The 23,934-nt window shown below is 48.7% G+C and overlaps 8 non-coding genes and 2 pseudogenes across 8 annotated transcripts; all 10 read left to right on the top strand.

Moving 5' to 3' along the window:
* Window positions 1–371: 371 nt before the first annotated feature.
* LOC141208040 (U2 spliceosomal RNA) lies at window positions 372–562 on the top strand. Its single transcript, XR_012278310.1, has one exon. It is a non-coding gene; the product is annotated as a U2 spliceosomal RNA (small nuclear RNA).
* Window positions 563–1,678: 1,116 nt separating this feature from the next.
* LOC141208041 (U2 spliceosomal RNA) lies at window positions 1,679–1,869 on the top strand. The gene has a single exon (XR_012278311.1). It is a non-coding gene; the product is annotated as a U2 spliceosomal RNA (small nuclear RNA).
* Window positions 1,870–2,984: 1,115 nt separating this feature from the next.
* On the top strand, window positions 2,985–3,175 carry LOC141208042 (U2 spliceosomal RNA). Its single transcript, XR_012278312.1, has one exon. It is a non-coding gene; the product is annotated as a U2 spliceosomal RNA (small nuclear RNA).
* A 1,112-nt stretch (window positions 3,176–4,287) lies between these two features.
* LOC141208043 (U2 spliceosomal RNA) lies at window positions 4,288–4,478 on the top strand. Its single transcript, XR_012278313.1, has one exon. It is a non-coding gene; the product is annotated as a U2 spliceosomal RNA (small nuclear RNA).
* Window positions 4,479–5,590: 1,112 nt separating this feature from the next.
* On the top strand, window positions 5,591–5,781 carry LOC141208044 (U2 spliceosomal RNA). The gene has a single exon (XR_012278314.1). It is a non-coding gene; the product is annotated as a U2 spliceosomal RNA (small nuclear RNA).
* A 1,115-nt stretch (window positions 5,782–6,896) lies between these two features.
* LOC141208203 (U2 spliceosomal RNA) lies at window positions 6,897–7,012 on the top strand (annotated as a pseudogene).
* A 524-nt stretch (window positions 7,013–7,536) lies between these two features.
* On the top strand, window positions 7,537–7,719 carry LOC141208144 (U2 spliceosomal RNA). Its single transcript, XR_012278410.1, has one exon. It is a non-coding gene; the product is annotated as a U2 spliceosomal RNA (small nuclear RNA).
* A 1,115-nt stretch (window positions 7,720–8,834) lies between these two features.
* LOC141208045 (U2 spliceosomal RNA) lies at window positions 8,835–9,025 on the top strand. Its single transcript, XR_012278315.1, has one exon. It is a non-coding gene; the product is annotated as a U2 spliceosomal RNA (small nuclear RNA).
* A 9,278-nt stretch (window positions 9,026–18,303) lies between these two features.
* On the top strand, window positions 18,304–18,395 carry LOC141208214 (U2 spliceosomal RNA; annotated as a pseudogene).
* A 799-nt stretch (window positions 18,396–19,194) lies between these two features.
* Window positions 19,195–19,377, top strand: LOC141208178 (U2 spliceosomal RNA). The gene has a single exon (XR_012278436.1). It is a non-coding gene; the product is annotated as a U2 spliceosomal RNA (small nuclear RNA).
* Window positions 19,378–23,934: the final 4,557 nt, after the last annotated feature.

Here is a 23,934-nt window from a genome sequence, read left to right on the forward strand (position 1 = left end):
CAGCAGCCACCTTCAGTCTGCTGCTGGACAGCCAGCAGCAGCAGCAGGAGAGGTATGTAATCAGGAGCCCTCCTGCTAAGGGTAGACAGCTGCTCGTTCCACCCCACCCCCCGCCTTAATTGGTTCTCCTCCCTTCCAACGGTGTTGAGGCGGGTGGGAACAGCAGGGGGTGAAGGTGCTGTGTTTAAAGAGGTGGAGTTATGCAGATCTAAAACGCGTGGATTGCAGCAGCAGCAAGCCGAAAAGTGCAGGCATGTAAGGGATCTAGAGGTTGACAACATGTCTTCTTAACGGGAGTCCAGGAGCTCATCTCCACAAATGGACTTTTCAGGATCCTTGGGTGGCTCCGTAGTTTGAAACCAATTCTGGTTATCGCTTCTCGGCCTTTTGGCTAAGATCAAGTGTAGTATCTGTTCTTATCAGTTTAATATCTGATACGTCCCCTATCTGGGGACCATATATTAAATGGATTTTTAGAACAGGGAGATGGAAAAAGAGCTTGCTCTGTCCACTCCACGCATTGACCTGGTATTGCAGTATCTCCAGGACCGGTGCACCCCTTCTTTAATGCAGTTTCTAAAATCAGAAAGAATTGAATTCAATGTTTTTTTGTTCATTTTGCTTGTTTGTCGGATTTTGGGATGGACTCTTTGGCTTTGCTTTTCTTCTCCTCATTGGATTTTTCATGTTCAAAGTTGCAGAAGCCAGATTACAAGCTCATTTTGGTTCAACTTCAGCAACTGTGCATTGCATTGCCATGTAATGTGATGCAATGCTATCTTTCTAGCTCTCCCTTTTTACTTCCTTTTGGATAAACAGACATATTAGGCAAGCATTTTGGAGCTTTCACCTAAATAACTACAGGTGGTGAGATAAGCTGCACAATATAATTGACCTTTCAGTATATTGTTGCACACACACCATCTATTTAGCAAATGCCCTTGTTATCAACAGCAGCCTTTTAAACTCACCTGAGCTAACAGGTATGTGCGCTGGTTACTCTGCTGCGCTTAAAATTTCTTTTTTGGTTTGCTACAATGCCTTTTCTGAAACGTTGTCTCCCTCTGCTGGAACACTGACTTCTTTCATTTAATGCCTGCAGACTATAAAAGAGAACCCAACCCAAAAAGTTTGGTTGATTAGTCTGTGGCATTCTGTTAAACTGTTGCTTATGGCGGTCTCTGTGAGCTTCTCAGCGACATTCAGCCAGCCAGGTATCCTGCCTGCAGTAGATGGAATGTGGCAATGGAACGCTGGCTGCGCGTGTCATAATAGGCTCTGAGCCTTTATATACCTGTGCACAGCAGCAGCCACCTTCAGTCTGCTGCTGGACAGCCAGCAGCAGCAGCAGCAGGAGAGGTATGTAATCAGGAGCCCTCCTGCTAAGGGTAGACAGCTGCTCGTTCCACCCCACCCCCCGCCTTAATTGGTTCTCCTCCCTTCCAACGGTGTTGAGGCGGGTGGGAACAGCAGGGGGTGAAGGTGCTGTGTTTAAAGAGGTGGAGTTATGCAGATCTAAAACGCGTGGATTGCAGCAGCAGCAAGCCGAAAAGTGCAGGCATGTAAGGGATCTAGATGTTGACAACATGTCTTCTTAACGGGAGTCCAGGAGCTCATCTCCACAAATGGACTTTTCAGGATCCTTGGGTGGCTCCGTAGTTTGAAACCAATTCTGGTTATCGCTTCTCGGCCTTTTGGCTAAGATCAAGTGTAGTATCTGTTCTTATCAGTTTAATATCTGATACGTCCCCTATCTGGGGACCATATATTAAATGGATTTTTAGAACAGGGAGATGGAAAAAGAGCTTGCTCTGTCCACTCCACGCATTGACCTGGTATTGCAGTATCTCCAGGACCGGTGCACCCCTTCTTTAATGCAGTTTCTAAAATCAGAAAGAATTGAATTCAATGTTTTTTGTTCATTTTGCTTGTTTGTCGGATTTTGGGATGGACTCTTTGGCTTTGCTTTTCTTCTCCTCATTGGATTTTTCATGTTCAAAGTTGCAGAAGCCAGATTACAAGCTCATTTTGGTTCAACTTCAGCAACTGTGCATTGCATTGCCATGTAATGTGATGCAATGCTATCTTTCTAGCTCTCCCTTTTTACTTCCTTTTCGATAAACAGACATATTAGGCAAGCATTTTGGAGCTTTCACCTAAATAACTACAGGTGGTGAGATAAGCTGCACAATATAATTGACCTTTCAGTATATTGTTGCACACACACCATCTATTTAGCAAATGCCCTTGTTATCAACAGCAGCCTTTTAAACTCACCTGAGCTAACAGGTATGTGCGCTGGTTACTCTGCTGCGCTTAAAATTTCTTTTTTGGTTTGCTACAATGCCTTTTCTGAAACGTTGTCTCCCTCTGCTGGAACACTGACTTCTTTCATTTAATGCCTGCAGACTATAAAAGAGAACCCAACCCAAAAAGTTTGGTTGATTAGTCTGTGGCATTCTGTTAAACTGTTGCTTATGGCGGTCTCTGTGAGCTTCTCAGCGACATTCAGCCAGCCAGGTATCCTGCCTGCAGTAGATGGAATGTGGCAATGGAACGCTGGCTGCGCGTGTCATAATAGGCTCTGAGCCTTTATATACCTGTGCACAGCAGCAGCCACCTTCAGTCTGCTGCTGGACAGCCAGCAGCAGCAGCAGCAGGAGAGGTATGTAATCAGGAGCCCTCCTGCTAAGGGTAGACAGCTGCTCGTTCCACCCCACCCCCCGCCTTAATTGGTTCTCCTCCCTTCCAACGGTGTTGAGGCGGGTGGGAACAGCAGGGGGTGAAGGTGCTGTGTTTAAAGAGGTGGAGTTATGCAGATCTAAAACGCGTGGATTGCAGCAGCAGCAAGCCGAAAAGTGCAGGCATGTAAGGGATCTAGAGGTTGACAACATGTCTTCTTAACGGGAGTCCAGGAGCTTATCTCCACAAATGGACTTTTCAGGATCCTTGGGTGGCTCCGTAGTTTGAAACCAATTCTGGTTATCGCTTCTCGGCCTTTTGGCTAAGATCAAGTGTAGTATCTGTTCTTATCAGTTTAATATCTGATACGTCCCCTATCTGGGGACCATATATTAAATGGATTTTTAGAACAGGGAGATGGAAAAAGAGCTTGCTCTGTCCACTCCACGCATTGACCTGGTATTGCAGTATCTCCAGGACCGGTGCACCCCTTCTTTAATGCAGTTTCTAAAATCAGAAAGAATTGAATTCAATGTTTTTTGTTCATTTTGCTTGTTTGTCGGATTTTGGGATGGACTCTTTGGCTTTGCTTTTCTTCTCCTCATTGGATTTTTCATGTTCAAAGTTGCAGAAGCCAGATTACAAGCTCATTTTTGTTCAACTTCAGCAACTGTGCATTGCATTGCCATGTAATGTGATGCAATGCTATCTTTCTAGCTCTCCCTTTTTACTTCCTTTTGGATAAACAGACATATTAGGCAAGCATTTTGGAGCTTTCACCTAAATAACTACAGGTGGTGAGATAAGCTGCACAATATAATTGACCTTTCAGTATATTGTTGCACACACACCATCTATTTAGCAAATGCCCTTGTTATCAACAGCAGCCTTTTAAACTCACCTGAGCTAACAGGTATGTGCGCTGGTTACTCTGCTGCGCTTAAAATTTCTTTTTTGGTTTGCTACAATGCCTTTTCTGAAACGTTGTCTCCCTCTGCTGGAACACTGACTTCTTTCATTTAATGCCTGCAGACTATAAAAGAGAACCCAACCCAAAAAGTTTGGTTGATTAGTCTGTGGCATTCTGTTAAACTGTTGCTTATGGCGGTCTCTGTGAGCTTCTCAGCGACATTCAGCCAGCCAGGTATCCTGCCTGCAGTAGATGGAATGTGGCAATGGAACGCTGGCTGCGCGTGTCATAATAGGCTCTGAGCCTTTATATACCTGTGCACAGCAGCAGCCACCTTCAGTCTGCTGCTGGACAGCCAGCAGCAGCAGCAGGAGAGGTATGTAATCAGGAGCCCTCCTGCTAAGGGTAGACAGCTGCTCGTTCCACCCCACCCCCCGCCTTAATTGGTTCTCCTCCCTTCCAACGGTGTTGAGGCGGGTGGGAACAGCAGGGGGTGAAGGTGCTGTGTTTAAAGAGGTGGAGTTATGCAGATCTAAAACGCGTGGATTGCAGCAGCAGCAAGCCGAAAAGTGCAGGCATGTAAGGGATCTAGAGGTTGACAACATGTCTTCTTAACGGGAGTCCAGGAGCTCATCTCCACAAATGGACTTTTCAGGATCCTTGGGTGGCTCCGTAGTTTGAAACCAATTCTGGTTATCGCTTCTCGGCCTTTTGGCTAAGATCAAGTGTAGTATCTGTTCTTATCAGTTTAATATCTGATACGTCCCCTATCTGGGGACCATATATTAAATGGATTTTTAGAACAGGGAGATGGAAAAAGAGCTTGCTCTGTCCACTCCACGCATTGACCTGGTATTGCAGTATCTCCAGGACCGGTGCACCCCTTCTTTAATGCAGTTTCTAAAATCAGAAAGAATTGAATTCAATGTTTTTTGTTCATTTTGCTTGTTTGTCGGATTTTGGGATGGACTCTTTGGCTTTGCTTTTCTTCTCCTCATTGGATTTTTCATGTTCAAAGTTGCAGAAGCCAGATTACAAGCTCATTTTGGTTCAACTTCAGCAACTGTGCATTGCATTGCCATGTAATGTGATGCAATGCTATCTTTCTAGCTCTCCCTTTTTACTTCCTTTTGGATAAACAGACATATTAGGCAAGCATTTTGGAGCTTTCACCTAAATAACTACAGGTGGTGAGATAAGCTGCACAATATAATTGACCTTTCAGTATATTGTTGCACACACACCATCTATTTAGCAAATGCCCTTGTTATCAACAGCAGCCTTTTAAACTCACCTGAGCTAACAGGTATGTGCGCTGGTTACTCTGCTGCGCTTAAAATTTCTTTTTTGGTTTGCTACAATGCCTTTTCTGAAACGTTGTCTCCTTCTGCTGGAACACTGACTTCTTTCATTTAATGCCTGCAGACTATAAAAGAGAACCCAACCCAAAAAGTTTGGTTGATTAGTCTGTGGCATTCTGTTAAACTGTTGCTTATGGCGGTCTCTGTGAGCTTCTCAGCGACATTCAGCCAGCCAGGTATCCTGCCTGCAGTAGATGGAATGTGGCAATGGAACGCTGGCTGCGCGTGTCATAATAGGCTCTGAGCCTTTATATACCTGTGCACAGCAGCAGCCACCTTCAGTCTGCTGCTGGACAGCCAGCAGCAGCAGCAGGAGAGGTATGTAATCAGGAGCCCTCCTGCTAAGGGTAGACAGCTGCTCGTTCCACCCCACCCCCCGCCTTAATTGGTTCTCCTCCCTTCCAACGGTGTTGAGGCGGGTGGGAACAGCAGGGGGTGAAGGTGCTGTGTTTAAAGAGGTGGAGTTATGCAGATCTAAAACGCGTGGATTGCAGCAGCAGCAAGCCGAAAAGTGCAGGCATGTAAGGGATCTAGAGGTTGACAACATGTCTTCTTAACGGGAGTCCAGGAGCTCATCTCCACAAATGGACTTTTCAGGATCCTTGGGTGGCTCCGTAGTTTGAAACCAATTCTGGTTATCGCTTCTCGGCCTTTTGGCTAAGATCAAGTGTAGTATCTGTTCTTATCAGTTTAATATCTGATACGTCCCCTATCTGGGGACCATATATTAAATGGATTTTTAGAACAGGGAGATGGAAAAAGAGCTTGCTCTGTCCACTCCACGCATTGACCTGGTATTGCAGTATCTCCAGGACCGGTGCACCCCTTCTTTAATGCAGTTTCTAAAATCAGAAAGAATTGAATTCAATGTTTTTTGTTCATTTTGCTTGTTTGTCGGATTTTGGGATGGACTCTTTGGCTTTGCTTTTCTTCTCCTCATTGGATTTTTCATGTTCAAAGTTGCAGAAGACAGATTACAAGCTCATTTTGGTTCAACTTCAGCAACTGTGCATTGCATTGCCATGTAATGTGATGCAATGCTATCTTTCTAGCTCTCCCTTTTTACTTCCTTTTGGATAAACAGACATATTAGGCAAGCATTTTGGAGCTTTCACCTAAATAACTACAGGTGGTGAGATAAGCTGCACAATATAATTGACCTTTCAGTATATTGTTGCACACACACCATCTATTTAGCAAATGCCCTTGTTATCAACAGCAGCCTTTTAAACTCACCTGAGCTAACAGGTATGTGCGCTGGTTACTCTGCTGCGCTTAAAATTTCTTTTTTGGTTTGCTACAATGCCTTTTCTGAAACGTTGTCTCCCTCTGCTGGAACACTGACTTCTTTCATTTAATGCCTGCAGACTATAAAAGAGAACCCAACCCAAAAAGTTTGGTTGATTAGTCTGTGGCATTCTGTTAAACTGTTGCTTATGGCGGTCTCTGTGAGCTTCTCAGCGACATTCAGCCAGCCAGGTATCCTGCCTGCAGTAGATGGAATGTGGCAATGGAACGCTGGCTGCGCGTGTCATAATAGGCTCTGAGCCTTTATATACCTGTGCACAGCAGCAGCCACCTTCAGTCTGCTGCTGGACAGCCAGCAGCAGCAGCAGCAGGAGAGGTATGTAATCAGGAGCCCTCCTGCTAAGGGTAGACAGCTGCTCGTTCCACCCCACCCCCCGCCTTAATTGGTTCTCCTCCCTTCCAACGGTGTTGAGGCGGGTGGGAACAGCAGGGGGTGAAGGTGCTGTGTTTAAAGAGGTGGAGTTATGCAGATCTAAAACGCGTGGATTGCAGCAGCAGCAAGCCGAAAAGTGCAGGCATGTAAGGGATCTAGAGGTTGACAACATGTCTTCTTAACGGGAGTCCAGGAGCTCATCTCCACAAATGGACTTTTCAGGATCCTTGGGTGGCTCCGTAGTTTGAAACCAATTCTGGTTATCGCTTCTCGGCCTTTTGGCTAAGATCAAGTGTAGTATCTTTTGAAAAGGCAGTTTTGTCCTTGGGCTGCCCTAGTAAATTGATGCATATTACACACTGGTTTGGTGCACTTGTTAGTACGCCAGGTGGCTCATAGAGTTATCTGATGGAAAACATGGCCCTCCAGGATCGAAGTCACTAGGCTGGGTAAGTGTGAGGGCTTTGGAGCAATGTGCCCCAGGAGTAGGCGCCCTGGTGGGAGTCCAAGCTTACTGGGACTGGGAACCCCAGAAAGACTTGGCTTCGTAGCACGCCGCACCTTTGCCAATCATACTTTCTGAGCAACCCCCCCTATTCCTGGCCTCCGGGCTAGGAAGGGGAATTTTTATAAACCCGGTCGGAGGTCCGGTCAGCTTTGGGCTGAGAAACCAACACAGGCTCCAGCTCCACTAGGGTGGCAGCCTAGATGGAAGCTGGGAGCACGAAAACGGCTCTTCTCCGGCTTCGGCTAGGGAGAGCATCGGAGATCCCTGACCCTCGCTGTGGCCTTCTGGCTCGGAGGGATGGGGATGGTTTATTGGGGACCCTCTCCTCCGGGAAGGGTCCACATGAATCCTCGCCTCGTGCGCTGTTTTGGTGTGACTTCGGTCACATTTTTCAGTGCCTTGGATGCAGCTTCAATCAAAAAAATCTGTTCTTATCAGTTTAATATCTGATACGTCCCCTATCTGGGGACCATATATTAAATGGATTTTTAGAACAGGGAGATGGAAAAAGAGCTTGCTCTGTCCACTCCACGCATTGACCTGGTATTGCAGTATCTCCAGGACCGGTGCACCCCTTCTTTAATGCAGTTTCTAAAATCAGAAAGAATTGAATTCAATGTTTTTTGTTCATTTTGCTTGTTTGTCGGATTTTGGGATGGACTCTTTGGCTTTGCTTTTCTTCTCCTCATTGGATTTTTCATGTTCAAAGTTGCAGAAGCCAGATTACAAGCTCATTTTGGTTCAACTTCAGCAACTGTGCATTGCATTGCCATGTAATGTGATGCAATGCTATCTTTCTAGCTCTCCCTTTTTACTTCCTTTTGGATAAACAGACATATTAGGCAAGCATTTTGGAGCTTTCACCTAAATAACTACAGGTGGTGAGATAAGCTGCACAATATAATTGACCTTTCAGTATATTGTTGCACACACACCATCTATTTAGCAAATGCCCTTGTTATCAACAGCAGCCTTTTAAACTCACCTGAGCTAACAGGTATGTGCGCTGGTTACTCTGCTGCGCTTAAAATTTCTTTTTTGGTTTGCTACAATGCCTTTTCTGAAACGTTGTCTCCCTCTGCTGGAACACTGACTTCTTTCATTTAATGCCTGCAGACTATAAAAGAGAACCCAACCCAAAAAGTTTGGTTGATTAGTCTGTGGCATTCTGTTAAACTGTTGCTTATGGCGGTCTCTGTGAGCTTCTCAGCGACATTCAGCCAGCCAGGTATCCTGCCTGCAGTAGATGGAATGTGGCAATGGAACGCTGGCTGCGCGTGTCATAATAGGCTCTGAGCCTTTATATACCTGTGCACAGCAGCAGCCACCTTCAGTCTGCTGCTGGACAGCCAGCAGCAGCAGCAGCAGGAGAGGTATGTAATCAGGAGCCCTCCTGCTAAGGGTAGACAGCTGCTCGTTCCACCCCACCCCCCGCCTTAATTGGTTCTCCTCCCTTCCAACGGTGTTGAGGCGGGTGGGAACAGCAGGGGGTGAAGGTGCTGTGTTTAAAGAGGTGGAGTTATGCAGATCTAAAACGCGTGGATTGCAGCAGCAGCAAGCCGGAAAGTGCAGGCATGTAAGGGATCTAGAGGTTGACAACATGTCTTCTTAACGGGAGTCCAGGAGCTCATCTCCACAAATGGACTTTTCAGGATCCTTGGGTGGCTCCGTAGTTTGAAACCAATTCTGGTTATCGCTTCTCGGCCTTTTGGCTAAGATCAAGTGTAGTATCTGTTCTTATCAGTTTAATATCTGATACGTCCCCTATCTGGGGACCATATATTAAATGGATTTTTAGAACAGGGAGATGGAAAAAGAGCTTGCTCTGTCCACTCCACGCATTGACCTGGTATTGCAGTATCTCCAGGACCGGTGCACCCCTTCTTTAATGCAGTTTCTAAAATCAGAAAGAATTGAATTCAATGTTTTTTGTTCATTTTGCTTGTTTGTCGGATTTTGGGATGGACTCTTTGGCTTTGCTTTTCTTCTCCTCATTGGATTTTTCATGTTCAAAGTTGCAGAAGCCAGATTACAAGCTCATTTTGGTTCAACTTCAGCAACTGTGCATTGCATTGCCATGTAATGTGATGCAATGCTATCTTTCTAGCTCTCCCTTTTTACTTCCTGTGATGAAAGCCGGCCGGTGGGTGCAGCTCTCTGGCGCCCCCTTACCTCTCAGGTCAGTCAAGGTACTGCACCTAGAGAAAGTAGTGCCAGGTAGCTGCAACCAGCGCAGGGAACACGGTAGTGTGTTATCCCTTCAACGTCACTACACAGCACAACTCGCTAGCGCCCTCTTAGCCTCAGGTCAGTCAAGGAACTGCACCTAGGATAAGCGGTCGCCAGAGAGACTGTCCTGTAACCTACTGGGTATCGGGGCCCTCTGTAGTGAGGGCGGTATATATATCTTCCTTGGCCGCGCCAGGAATATATATATCTGAACCTCCGACCGTCACTACCAGCCGTCCCCAATCCCCAGTTGGTATGCTGCCACCAGTCCCTATTTTAGATATACGCCCAGTCCGTGAATGGGCCTATATCGGGTCAGGAACCAACCCTGGGTAGCGTTTTTGGCTTGAGCCGAGCTCACACGGACGTGCGTTCGTTATGCAGAATAAAAGGCGGGCCCACAATTACTTGAGGTAATTGATTATAATAATACACTAGATACACGATATACAACTAAATATACACAGGTATAAGGTCAGGCTAAACTATACAACAATGGAATACAACACACAGAATCACCACAGCATATCAGTTACCGGTTTCTTGATTTTCTTGTGACGCAGGGAGAGGATTCTGCGGTCGCAGGCACGGTTCTTTGTTACAGGCTGAGGCCTACCACCGCATGGTCAAACTGCTCCTCCCCTTGGTGGCCTCAGCTGGTGCTCAGATGTTCAGCACACCACTCTTGGGTCAAGACTGACTTGTCTCTTGTCTGTCCTGCTATCTTACCTGCCCCGTCCCGCCCACTGCTGGTGAGGTCAGCTGGCTCAGTCTCCACCCTCAGGTCTAACTTCGATCAGAAGCCCAAATTCTATGGAACCCAATAACTTCTTCTGGGATGGTCTCATGATACCCCCAGGGGTTCCCATGGATTCGGGCCGCCGTAACCGACCTTTTGATATCAATTATGATACCATACGGTCCTCAGGAATGGCTCAGCGCTATATCTTGGCTTCCAGAGCACGTACAAACGTCTACCGCGGAGGCTTGTGTGCGCAATGGCTCCGGGACGCCGTGATATTTTTTTATTGGCCCATCCCATGCAACATGCGTGTACTTTTCATGTTTCTATATCTTATGCCTCCATGCTTGTGACAGACAAAGAAACTAGTCCTATGGGACAAATGGTCAGGTACAGATAGACGAAGCACCCCCCCCTGCTGGCTGTGTTTCCTCTCGAAGTCTTTGAAGCTCCTAGCATTCAAGTGTTAAGTAGGCTTCTTATCTTACAGGAGCCTGGATGGGGGGAAACTATCTAGTTGACGTTTTAACAGAAGGTCCCAAGGGTGGGGGCTGCTGAAGTGTGGCCATCCCTGGATATGATTTATCATTACCAAGATGGCGGCTACAGGTTCATCACACCTCCCCCTATACGAGGGCGCGAGGGGGTAGCACATTCCTGTGTTCCCCCGTGCGTCCTTCTGCACCCTCCCCTTGCCGGGATAACCCGTCAGCGTTACCGTGGTCACGGCCTCTTCTGTGGCGAATGGAGAAGTGGTACTGCTGGAGAGCGAGGCTCCAGCGTAGCAACCTGCCATTCGACCCAGAGACCGTGTGTAACCAGCTGAGGGGGTTGTGGTCCGTCTCCACGGTGAAATGGCTCCCGTACAAGTAGGGCTGCAGACGCTGCAGGGCCCATACAATTGCCAGGCATTCTTTTTCCACCGTGGAGTAAGCCACCTCCCGGGGCAGTAGCTTCCTGCTCAGGTACAAGACAGGATGTTCCTGGCCTGTCGTGTTGACCTGACTTAGCACAGCACCGAGGCCAAAGTCACTGGCGTCGGTCTGTACCACAAACGGCCGGTCGAAGTCGGCAGCTTGCAGTACAGGGGAGCTACTTAGGGCGGCCTTGAGTGCCCCGAAAGCTGTCTCGCAGGCGACTGTCCAGTCGACTGCGACGGGCAGCTTCTTCTTGGTGAGGTCCGTCAGGGGCTTGGCCAGGGTGCTATAGTGTGGGACGAACCTCCTATAGTACCCGGCGGTCCCCAAGAAGGACATCACCTGCTTTTTGGTCCTAGGAGTGGGCCAGGATGCGATGGCATCCACTTTCCCCGGTTCTGGCTTCAGAACCCCCCCGCCTACCCGGTGACCCAGGTAGAGGACCTCACTCATGCCCAGCTGGCACTTTTCCGGCTTGATGGTCAAGCCTGCCCGGTGGATCCGACCGAGCACCTGCCGCAGGTGCTCTAGGTGATCCTCCCAAGTGGGACTGAAGACTGCAATATCGTCCAAGTACGCAGCCGCGTACCCTTCAAGTCCCTCAAGCAGCGTATTGACCATCCGCTGAAAAGTGGCAGGGGCATTCTTCATGCCGAATGGCATCACTGTGGACTCGTACAGTCCAAAAGGGGTGATAAAGGCAGAGCGTTCCCTTGCCGCGGGGGTCAGAGGAATCTGCCAGTACCCCCGGCTCAGATCCATGATGGTCAGGTACTTAGCCCCGGCCATCCGATCGAGCAGGTCATCGATGCGTGGTATGGGGAACGCATCGGTGGCCGTTACAGCGTTGAGCCCCCGGTAGTCCACGCAGAACCGTGTAGTTCGGTCCTTCTTTGGTACGAGGACTACAGGCGAGGCCCACGCGCTGCTGGATGCCTGGATCACCCCCAGCTTCAGCATCTCGTCTATCTCTTGGCGCATGTTTCCCTGCACCTCGAAAGAGACCCGATATGCTGAACGCCGGATCGGCGGGTGATCGCCAGTGTCCACGTCGTGGACAGCCATCTCAGTCCTTCCGGGCAGGCTGCTGAACAGCCCCCGGAAGGGGTGCAGGGTGGTCCCCAGCTGGGACCGTTGGTCCTCCGTGAGCTGGTGGCCAACCCCCACATCCTCGATGGACCCACCCGCCTTGGCTTGGGTGAGCAGATCCAGGAGGCTTTCTACCTCTCCTTCCTCGGGAAGGTTGCACACTGGGTGGGCAGTCGCTTCCCGCTCATGATGAGCCTTCATCATGTTCACGTGGAAGGCCTTCCTCCTTCCACGGGCGTGATCCAGGGTGACCAGATAGGTGACGGCATTGAGTTTCTGGTGCACGAAGTAGGGACCTTCCCAGGCTGCGTGAAGCTTGTTCTGTGGTACGGGGACCAGTACCCACACCTTTTGACCCACCTGGTAGGTCCTCTCACAAGCATTCTGGTCGTACCACCGCTTCTGGTCGGCCTGGGCCTGGGCCATATTGTCCTGCACCAGCTTTGCCAAGGCCATCATCCTGTCCCGGTGGCGCACGACATACTCGATGACCGACACCTCGGGGGTGGCCAAATCCCCTTCCCATGCTTCCTTCACCAGAGCCAGGGGGCCCCGTACCCGTCGCCCGTACAGGAGCTCAAAGGGGGAGAACCCCGTTGAGGCCTGCGGAACCTCCCGGTAAGCAAATAGGAGGTGTGGGAGGTAACGCTCCCAGTCTCTCCCGTGGGAGTCGACCAACATCTTAAGCATCTGCTTTAAGGTGCCATTGAACCGCTCACACAGGCCATTAGTCTGTGGGTGATACGGGCTGGCCACCAGATGTTGCACCTGCATTTGCTTACAGAGGGACTCCATCAGCCGCGACATGAACTGGGTCCCTCGGTCGGTGAGCATTTCTTGGGGGAAACCCACTCTGGAGAAGATCTCCAGTAAGGCGGTAGCCACCTTGTCGGCCCGAATGGACGACAAAGCTACCGCTTCCGGGTACCGGGTGGCATAGTCCACTACCGTGAGTATGAAGCATTTCCCGGAGTGGCTGGGAGTGGACAGAGGTCCAATAAGATCCACAGCGACCCTCGAGAAAGGCTCTTCGATGATTGGCAGAGTTACCAGTGGGGCTTTGGGGCGCGGCCCCGCCTTCCCCACCCTCTGACAGGTGTCACACGAACGGCAGTAGGCACCCACCGCGGCTCCCATCCCAGGCCAGTAGAAATGCTGAGCTATCCTGGCCTTGGTTTTAGCGATCCCTAGGTGTCCGGCCATCGGAATCTCGTGTGCGATCCGCAACAATTCCGCCCTGAACGGATAGGGTACCACTAACTGTCGGTCCCTGGGCCACGCCTCCGGTGAACCCTGCTGGACCGTTACCCGGTACAGCCGTCCCTGGTCCCAGACCACACGCTCGCAGTCTGACTCCATGGGAGGCTGTGCCGCCTGTTCCTTGAGAGCTTTCAGGCTGTCGTCTGCTTCCAACGCAGCCTGAAATTCCTGACTTGATGTGGCCAGAATCGACGAAACTGCCACATCCTCTGTCAGCCCCTCCGGGCATGTCACCTGGCCGCTGTCTGACCCGGCAGACACTTGGTCAGAAGTGGGGAAGCCGTCGGACCTCTGCAAGGCTCCTTGGGCTCCGGCGCTCCCACTCCTGGTGACAGCGGCTATGACCGCTGTGACCGTGGGTAGTGCCTGCTTCCCCTCTGTTTCTGACCAAGCCGCCCGATCAGGCAGGCTTCCTAGGCCTTTGGACATCTCGGATGTGGGGAACTCCTGCCCTGGGGTCTTACCTGGCGGCTCCTCTCTTGGGACACCCCCACCTCCCATGGCCTGTTCCTCCCCCTGCAGTGGGCCTATACTCAGCAGCCTGGATACCCCTGGGAGCCCTACACTGCCGGTAGCTGCCCCCCTCTCCATCCCTGAGCTTCCCTCTACAGAATCCTGCCCGCCCCCTCCCTCACCGGAGGACAAGAGGTCACGGCACGCCGGCTGAGCACCTCTGCGGGCATCCCCACACTCCCCACCTGCTTTCACTAACCCTGTTTGTGTTGTGTCTGTGCAGGTGTTACCCTCAGGTTTCACTCCCTCCTCCTCAGCAGGACACACACTACATACAACATGGTTGGCATTAGCAGCAGACAAATCAATACACTCTTGGGGGGCCGAACTTGGGGGTTCAGAGGGTACATACTGCGATACTAGACGCCCCAAGTCGGTCCCTAATAAAACATTTGCGGGAATATTTGGCGTTACTCCCACCTCCCGCATCCCCCTTCCGGCACCCCAGTCCAAATACACCATGGCAACGGGAAGTGCCGGCTCCACGCCTCCAACCCCGGAGACGGAAAGAGTCTTTCCTGGTACCAAGTCCTGGGGGGACACCACCTCAGGCCGTACCAGTGTTCGTTCAGCGCCCGTGTCCCGCAGTCCCATGACCGCAGAACGGCCTATGGTGACGGGTTGGATGTTGTCCAGGGACCTACCACCACCCCCTCCCACACACAAAACATTGGGCGCTCTCTGGGACTGGGATGGGGTCTTTTGGCGCTGGGGACACTCAGCCCTAAAGTGTCCTGGTTTGTTGCATAGATGACAACGTCTTACGTCTGGTCCTTGCCTGGAGAGGGCAACAGGGGGATACACCCCTTGTGTTCTAGGGGCCGGGGAAACAGGGGCATGACTGGGCTTACCCCCTCTCCAGGTGCTGCTGGCAGACTTCTTCAGCTCAGGCGCCCTGTTATTGGCATACTCGTCTGCCAGGGCGGCTGTAGCAGAAGCCCCTGTTGGTTTTCGGTCACGGAGGAACTGTCGGAGGTCCTCTGGGCAGTTCCACAAGAACTGCTCCGTGACGAACAGTTCCTGGACCTCCTGGCGGGTAGTAAGCGCTAGACCCGAGGTCCAGTGCTCTGCGGCTCTCAACAGCGCCCGCATATGATCGGTCCAGGTGTCCTTGGGGCCACGCAGCAGGCTCCGGAACTTCTGGCGGTACGACTCGGGAGTGAGGTTGTACTGCCGGATCAGGGCCCGCTTGATGCAGTCGTAGTTCTGTACCTCCCCGGCAGGTAAGTCCCCCAAGGCATCCAGGGACTTACCCCTCAAACGGGGGGTCAGGTATCTGGCCCACTGATCCCGGGCCAGATGGTGCTGAAGACAGGTCCGTTCAAATGCCACCAGAAAGGAGTCCAGGTCCCCATCCTTCTCCAGTAGAGGGAAGTCCTCAGCTCGGACTTTGGACGACTTGGTCTCCTGATGGGTTGGTTGCTCTAGCGGAAGCCCCCGCTGGGCCAGGTCCAGTTGGTGCTGGCGCTCCGCAGCTCGCTCTGCACGCTCCGCAACCTCCCGGCGCTCTGCAGCTTCACGCTCCGCAGCCTCCCGGCGCTCTGCAGCTTCACGCTCCGCAGCCCGCTCCACAGCCCGCTCCGCAGCCCGCTCTGCACGCTCCTCCTCCGCTGCCTTCTCTGATGCTGCCAGGAGGGTTTTGTAGACGGCATCGCCATGAGACTGGAGACTTGCCATAGCCGCTTGTAAAAGGGCTTGTGATCTGGACAGGCTGGGCTGGGTAGGTGGTGGGCAGCCCACTGCGGGACCGTATACTGGGGACTGGCTCCCTGAGGTGCCCGGGCTGGACTCCTCCTCGCCATGAGTAACAATGTCCTCCCCTCCTGCCACACGGACCGTAGCATTAGCCTCTTGCAGGGTCTTGCTCCTGGTGCCGTCTGCCATCTTGGTAACCGACACCGCTGCAACCCTGAGTTTGCACACACCTTGTTATACTTTTAGCCTGACCGTCTAACGTTGGGCTGACCTTAAGACTCCAGCAGTGGAAGTTACCACTGGCAGTCTTTAGTGCCTGGGAGTAGGGGTCCCACAACACTATTATTCTGCAATCCCACCGCTCTGCCACCAATGTGATGAAAGCCGGCCGGTGGGTGCAGCTCTCTGGCGCCCCCTTACCTCTCAGGTCAGTCAAGGTACTGCACCTAGAGAAAGTAGTGCCAGGTAGCTGCAACCAGCGCAGGGAACACGGTAGTGTGTTATCCCTTCAACGTCACTACACAGCACAACTCGCTAGCGCCCTCTTAGCCTCAGGTCAGTCAAGGAACTGCACCTAGGATAAGCGGTCGCCAGAGAGACTGTCCTGTAACCTACTGGGTATCGGGGCCCTCTGTAGTGAGGGCGGTATATATATCTTCCTTGGCCGCGCCAGGAATATATATATCTGAACCTCCGACCGTCACTACCAGCCGTCCCCAATCCCCAGTTGGTATGCTGCCACCAGTCCCTATTTTAGATATACGCCCAGTCCGTGAATGGGCCTATATCGGGTCAGGAACCAACCCTGGGTAGCGTTTTTGGCTTGAGCCGAGCTCACACGGACGTGCGTTCGTTATGCAGAATAAAAGGCGGGCCCACAATTACTTGAGGTAATTGATTATAATAATACACTAGATACACGATATACAACTAAATATACACAGGTATAAGGTCAGGCTAAACTATACAACAATGGAATACAACACACAGAATCACCACAGCATATCAGTTACCGGTTTCTTGATTTTCTTGTGACGCAGGGAGAGGATTCTGCGGTCGCAGGCACGGTTCTTTGTTACAGGCTGAGGCCTACCACCGCATGGTCAAACTGCTCCTCCCCTTGGTGGCCTCAGCTGGTGCTCAGATGTTCAGCACACCACTCTTGGGTCAAGACTGACTTGTCTCTTGTCTGTCCTGCTATCTTACCTGCCCCGTCCCGCCCACTGCTGGTGAGGTCAGCTGGCTCAGTCTCCACCCTCAGGTCTAACTTCGATCAGAAGCCCAAATTCTATGGAACCCAATAACTTCTTCTGGGATGGTCTCATGATACCCCCAGGGGTTCCCATGGATTCGGGCCGCCGTAACCGACCTTTTGATATCAATTATGATACCATACGGTCCTCAGGAATGGCTCAGCGCTATATCTTGGCTTCCAGAGCACGTACAAACGTCTACCGCGGAGGCTTGTGTGCGCAATGGCTCCGGGACGCCGTGATATTTTTTTATTGGCCCATCCCATGCAACATGCGTGTACTTTTCATGTTTCTATATCTTATGCCTCCATGCTTGTGACAGACAAAGAAACTAGTCCTATGGGACAAATGGTCAGGTACAGATAGACGAAGCACCCCCCCCTGCTGGCTGTGTTTCCTCTCGAAGTCTTTGAAGCTCCTAGCATTCAAGTGTTAAGTAGGCTTCTTATCTTACAGGAGCCTGGATGGGGGGAAACTATCTAGTTGACGTTTTAACAGAAGGTCCCAAGGGTGGGGGCTGCTGAAGTGTGGCCATCCCTGGATATGATTTATCATTACCAAGATGGCGGCTACAGGTTCATCACACTTCCTTTTGGATAAACAGACATATTAGGCAAGCATTTTGGAGCTTTCACCTAAATAACTACAGGTGGTGAGATAAGCTGCACAATATAATTGACCTTTCAGTATATTGTTGCACACACACCATCTATTTAGCAAATGCCCTTGTTATCAACAGCAGCCTTTTAAACTCACCTGAGCTAACAGGTATGTGCGCTGGTTACTCTGCTGCGCTTAAAATTTCTTTTTTGGTTTGCTACAATGCCTTTTCTGAAACGTTGTCTCCCTCTACTGGAACACTGACTTCTTTCATTTAATGCCTGCAGACTATAAAAGAGAACCCAACCCAAAAAGTTTGGTTGATTAGTCTGTGGCATTCTGTTAAACTGTTGCTTATGGCGGTCTCTGTGAGCTTCTCAGCGACATTCAGCCAGCCAGGTATCCTGCCTGCAGTAGATGGAATGTGGCAATGGAACGCTGGCTGCGCGTGTCATAATAGGCTCTGAGCCTTTATATACCTGTGCACAGCAGCAGCCACCTTCAGTCTGCTGCTGGACAGCCAGCAGCAGCAGCAGCAGGAGAGGTATGTAATCAGGAGCCCTCCTGCTAAGGGTAGACAGCTGCTCGTTCCACCCCACCCCCCGCCTTAATTGGTTCTCCTCCCTTACAATGGTGTTGAGGCGGGTGGGAACAGCAGGGGGTGAAGGTGCTGTGTTTAAAGAGGTGGAGTTATGCAGATCTAAAACGCGTGGATTGCAGCAGCAGCAAGCCGAAAAGTGCAGCCATGTAAGGGATCTAGAGGTTGACAACATGTCTTCTTAACGGGAGTCCAGGAGCTCATCTCCACAAATGGACTTTTCAGGATCCTTGGGTGGCTCCGTAGTTTGAAACCAATTCTGGTTATCGCTTCTCGGCCTTTTGGCTAAGATCAAGTGTAGTATCTTTCGAAAAGGCGGTTTTGGATGTTGGCCGCCCTAGTAGATTGATACATTATGCACACTGGGGTTTAGGCGCTTGTTAGTACGCCAGGTGGCTAATATAGTCATCTGGTGGAAAGCATGGCCCCCCAGGATCGACGCCATTGGGCCGGGGAAGATCGAAAGCCCAAAGTGTGAAGTGCCCCAGGAGTGGTGACCCTGGGGTGCCTTAACTCACTGGGATTGGGAACCCCACTTGAGTTTATGGCACATTTGCACTAGCACTTCAATATTTCTTTCTTCACACACACCCTTATTCCGGGCCTTCTGGCCTTAGGATGGGGAATTTTTCAATTCCCGGTCGAAGGTCCGGGCAGTATTATACTGTGAAACCTTCACTATTTATTTAATTTTTTTTTGTCACTGTGTGTCCACTTTTTCACGTGTGTCCACGTCCTTACTAGGATTTTGTCGGGATGCGGTTCCCTTACGGGTTCCTCTCTTGGCAGGTCTAGGGGGGGAGTGTGTGGCCATCAGGTTCCGCTCCCCCCTGAACCCCACTGGCTCTCCTCTTTCGGGAGGAGAGCGTTGTTGGCTCCCCTCTTCCGGGAGGGGAGCACAGTCTTTGGCTCCCAGTGCCTTGCTCGGGTGAGAACTCGGGCAGGTATTGGGGGTAAGATTGGGTCGCCTCTGGCTCCGGCTGGAGGTGGCTATTTGTCCCTGTTCCTCGCTGTGGCCTTCTGGCTCGGAGGGACGGGGAATGGTTTGGGGGACCCTTCTCCTTTTGGAGAGGGTTTCAAGAAGACCAGCATCCTAGTGCACTTTTTTTTGTGGCACTTGTCACATTTTTAAGCGCACTCGGGTTTTGTACACGAATTCGGGCTTTCGATAAAAAAAAAAAAAAAATCTGTTCTTATCAGTTTAATATCTGATACGTCCCCTATCTGGGGACCATATATTAAATGGATTTTTAGAACAGGGAGATGGAAAAAGAGCTTGCTCTGTCCACTCCACGCATTGACCTGGTATTGCAGTATCTCCAGGACCGGTGCACCCCTTCTTTAATGCAGTTTCTAAAATCAGAAAGAATTGAATTCAATGTTTTTTGTTCATTTTGCTTGTTTGTCGGATTTTGGGATGGACTCTTTGGCTTTGCTTTTCTTCTCCTCATTGGATTTTTCATGTTCAAAGTTGCAGAAGCCAGATTACAAGCTCATTTTGGTTCAACTTCAGCAACTGTGCATTGCATTGCCATGTAATGTGATGCAATGCTATCTTTCTAGCTCTCCCTTTTTACTTCCTTTTGGATAAACAGACATATTAGGCAAGCATTTTGGAGCTTTCACCTAAATAACTACAGGTGGTGAGATAAGCTGCACAATATAATTGAACTTTCAGTATATTGTTGCACACACACCATCTATTTAGCAAATGCCCTTGTTATCAACAGCAGCCTTTTAAACTCACCTGAGCTAACAGGTATGTGCGCTGGTTACTCTGCTGCGCTTAAAATTTCTTTTTTGGTTTGCTACAATGCCTTTTCTGAAACGTTGTCTCCTTCTGCTGGAACACTGACTTCTTTCATTTAATGCCTGCAGACTATAAAAGAGAACCCAACCCAAAAAGTTTGGTTGATTAGTCTGTGGCATTCTGTTAAACTGTTGCTTATGGCGGTCTCTGTGAGCTTCTCAGCGACATTCAGCCAGCCAGGTATCCTGCCTGCAGTAGATGGAATGTGGCAATGGAACGCTGGCTGCGCGTGTCATAATAGGCTCTGAGCCTTTATATACCTGTGCACAGCAGCAGCCACCTTCAGTCTGCTGCTGGACAGCCAGCAGCAGCAGCAGCAGGAGAGGTATGTAATCAGGAGCCCTCCTGCTAAGGGTAGACAGCTGCTCGTTCCACCCCACCCCCCGCCTTAATTGGTTCTCCTCCCTTCCAACGGTGTTGAGGCGGGTGGGAACAGCAGGGGGTGAAGGTGCTGTGTTTAAAGAGGTGGAGTTATGCAGATCTAAAACGCGTGGATTGCAGCAGCAGCAAGCCGAAAAGTGCAGGCATGTAAGGGATCTAGAGGTTGACAACATGTCTTCTTAACGGGAGTCCAGGAGCTCATCTCCACAAATGGACTTTTCAGGATCCTTGGGTGGCTCCGTAGTTTGAAACCAATTCTGGTTATCGCTTCTCGGCCTTTTGGCACGATCTGTAGTGGGTTGTGACATTGGGCTGAAGGTTACTGTGGTGGCAGAACCGATTCTTGGCCTTTGGAGATATCCAGTGCTGCTTTTGGGAATCGGTGCTAAAGCTGCAGTGCCTTTTCTTTACGGAGGACGGTGTGTTGGAGGGAGGACGAACTTCGTGGAGGCTGCGATCCGTGTGTGATATTTTCCTTGGTATCTGGAAAAGAAGAGGAAAATCATGGAGACAAGGAGAAACCCTGGAGGAAGGAAGGAGAATCAAGCAAGCAACCCGAATGATTATTTCTCGGAGGAGCATCCGCTGAAGGACACCATCAGGTTCGTGGTTGCTCCTGACCACCGGCAGGTGAAAGATTCTCAATTTATTTTCAATGTTATTTGTAAGCTCTTGAAGATCGACAAGGAGCATCTTTTTTGCTTTCAATCTTTTTTTTCTCGAGGACTTTATGATGTTACGCTTAATAAAGCCTCGCAGTGTGAAAGTGCCTACGCTCTTTATGAAGTAAATAAAGAGAAGGTAGAGCTGGAGGGGGTGAAAGTAATCCCCTCTTTTCAGTTTTCAATGAAAGTACTGACGATTCATTTGTTTAGTCCATTTATTACAGACTCTGAGGTTGAAAGTTACCTATCAATGTATTGTGACAAAATCATCCCTAAGAGACGCGGGGAAACACAGTTTGGAGTGTGGAACGGGAAACGTGTGTATGTGGTATCATTTAGGAAGAACCCGAATGAGGAGGGGGGCGTGTCCAGACCTCCGCCGCAGGTTTATATCAACCATAGCCGCGGTTATTTATTCTTCCCAGGGATGCCACACTACTGCCGTGTGTGTAAAAAATATGGACATCTGGATGCAGAATGTAACAAGTGTTTTAGTTGCATGGGTACTCCTCACCAGATGGATGAGTGCCCTAAAAATAAGAAAAAGGATGTAGAGGAGATGGACACATCGCCTGAAGAACAGCAACAAGAAGCTAAAGACGATGTGGAAGCAGGCATTGCTGCTGAAGAGGAAAAAGGGGAAGAGGAGAAAGAAAGGAGTGAGAAGGAGGAGACAGAAAGAAAGAGAAAAGAGGAAGAGGAGGGACGGGCAATGAAGGAGAAGAAGAAGGAGGAACGGGTTAAAAAATCACAAGAAGAAGAGGAAAGGAAGTTGGAAGAAAGGAAGAGAAAGAAGGAAGAGGAAAAACAGAAGAGGATAGAGGACATAGAAAAAAGGGCCATGGAGATAAAGAAACAGATGGAAAGGAAAAAGAGAGAAGAGCAGAAGAAAGAAGATAAGAAGAAAGAAGATAAGAATGAAAAGAAGAAGATAGAAGAACAGAAGAAAGAAGATCAGAAGAGAGAAGAGAAGAGTCAAATGTTGCAAGAAATTTCTCCACTAAGTAAAGGGAGTAGTTGTGGAGGGGAAAGTGATATTCCAGAAGTAGTGGAGTCCACTCCTACTAATTCCCTGTCGCAGAGCTTACCTTGCGCGCAGGTACAAATGGACTGCACAGAAAAATCTCTAAAAAGAAGTGTGGATAGAAGTGATAATGAAGGAATACCATGTGGTGGGAAAGTAAAGGCATTAGAAGCAACAAGTCTGCTGGGGAGTGTGTCATCTTCGGATGTATCAGATCTGGAGGTAGACCCATCTTCTCCGGCAGTAGAGAATGAGGGCGGAGGGAAGAGCCCTGCACTAAATGTTAGAAGATGATCCGCTCAATGTCCCTGAATGTTCAGGGGTTTAACGACCTATATAAGAGAACTGCTTTATATGATTTTTTAAATAATGAAAATATTGATTTTATCTTTCTACAAGAATGTAATTTGACAAAAAAAATAAGCTATGAATATTTACAGGGTATATGGAAGGGTAACTTATGCTTTTCTGGTGGGAACGAGTCAAAAAGTGATGGTGTGGGGTTTTTATGCTCTAAAGATTGGGAGATTGTAAATTATGAAGAGATATACCCTGGGAGGATTTTAAGAATTGATGTGCAGAAAAATGGGAAGAAAGTGAGGTGTTTTAATGTGTATGCAAATGCAGAAAAAGCCTTGAGATTACATTTGTTTGAACTGTTGCAGCTGTTTTTACCTGGAGTAGATCCATTAGTTTTAGGTGGGGATTTTAATTGTCATTTAAAAAATGTAAAAGATGGGTCAGCTTCATGTCTTAGAAATATTTTAGCAGCTTTTAATCTTAAAGATACATGGGCATTAGATGGACAAAAAAAGGAGCATGAAGTCACTTGGGTGGGGAGAGGTGTTTCATCCAGAATAGATTATATTTTTATATCTCAAGCCCTAACATGCTCAGGTTTTAAAACGCATTCAACACCTTTTTCAGATCATAAAATAATAGAATGTAGTTTTAAAATAGAATCAGATGTGGATAAAAGACCGTCACACTGGAAATTTAATGTATCCCTACTACAAGACGAGGTGGTTATGGAAGGTTTTAAAAAGCTGTATGAAAAACTGAAGCTAAAAAAAACGTTTTTTAAATCTATTTTTAATTGGTGGGATTTTGTCAAGAAGGAGGTAAAAATATTTTTTATTAAAGAAGGAAAGAAGAAAGCTGCTGCAAAACGTATTTTTTATAATGATCTTAATGCTAAACTGCAATGTTTTTTTCACCTCGAAAATAACGGATGTGATCTGCAGGAGGCGATCCGAACAACAAAAGAAAAGATCCAAAACTGCCTGAAAGAAAAAGGTAAAGAAATTATTTTTAATTCCCGAGTAAAAGTTTTAGACGAGGATGAAAAATGCACAAAATTCTTTTTTAAAAAAATATGTGACAAGAAGGATTATATGAAGGTTTTGGAAGGAGAAACAAGTTTGGAGGGGAAGAAGATGAAAGCAAAAGAATTTTATGATGATTTATTTTCTGTTAAAAACACGGATGTGTCTCTAAAAAAACATTTTTTAGAAGGACTGGAAAAAAATTTTAATGCGGAAGATAAATCTTTTTTAATAGGGAATTTTACTAAAGAGGAAGTTTTTAATACAATTAATACGCTACAAAATAACAAAACGCCGGGAGCAGATGGACTACCTGTTGAATTTTACAAGTGTTTATGGGAGATCATGGGTGAGGATTTTTATGAAGTAATTTTAGAAGCAGAAGCATCTTTTAGTGTCCCAGAGTCGTGGTGGGAGGGTCTTATTGTTTTATTATTTAAGAAAGGAAATAAAGAACTGATTAAAAATTGGAGACCAATAACCCTTTTAAATACGGACTGTAAGGTATATGCAAAGTTACTAGCAAATAGATTAAAAAAGGTAATCGGCTCAGTAATAGAAGTGGATCAGACGTGTGCAGTGCCAAATCGGAGAATCAGCGACTCATTGATTTTAATCAGGGATGTTTTATGGGATGTTTTAGACAGAAAACAAAAGCTTGCTCTAATTACTTTGGATTTTGAAAAAGCGT

The sequence above is a fragment of the Phyllobates terribilis genome, unplaced genomic scaffold (assembly GCF_046119375.1).
Source record: "Phyllobates terribilis strain yellow unplaced genomic scaffold, ASM4611937v1 Scaffold_168__1_contigs__length_4147262, whole genome shotgun sequence".
Taxonomy (NCBI): Eukaryota; Metazoa; Chordata; class Amphibia; order Anura; family Dendrobatidae; genus Phyllobates; species Phyllobates terribilis.